This window comes from Acanthisitta chloris, unplaced genomic scaffold, assembly GCF_000695815.1.
Source record: "Acanthisitta chloris isolate BGI_N310 unplaced genomic scaffold, ASM69581v1 scaffold4278, whole genome shotgun sequence".
NCBI lineage: Eukaryota > Metazoa > Chordata > Aves > Passeriformes > Acanthisittidae > Acanthisitta > Acanthisitta chloris.
In genome coordinates this window covers 1-231 of record NW_008688516.1, presented here as the reverse complement: position 1 = coordinate 231, position 231 = coordinate 1, and positions in this window count along the sequence as shown.

Below are 231 nucleotides of genomic sequence, written 5' to 3'. Positions count from 1 at the left end.
CCCCCCCGCAGCAGGGAGCTGCTGCCGCCTGCCGGCCATGGAACAGTAGAAGAAAATGAGGAAGGGAAAGCTTTTTCCTGATAGGCTATACCCTTTCCCTTGGTTTAATTATCTCATTTCCTAGGCTGCAGAGCCAAAATTACTCAGTTTTTCTCAGGCTGTATGGGATTAAGAGAGCAAGCTGCAAATTTAGGTCTTAGACCTGTGACAGATGATGTTATGACCTGCCCC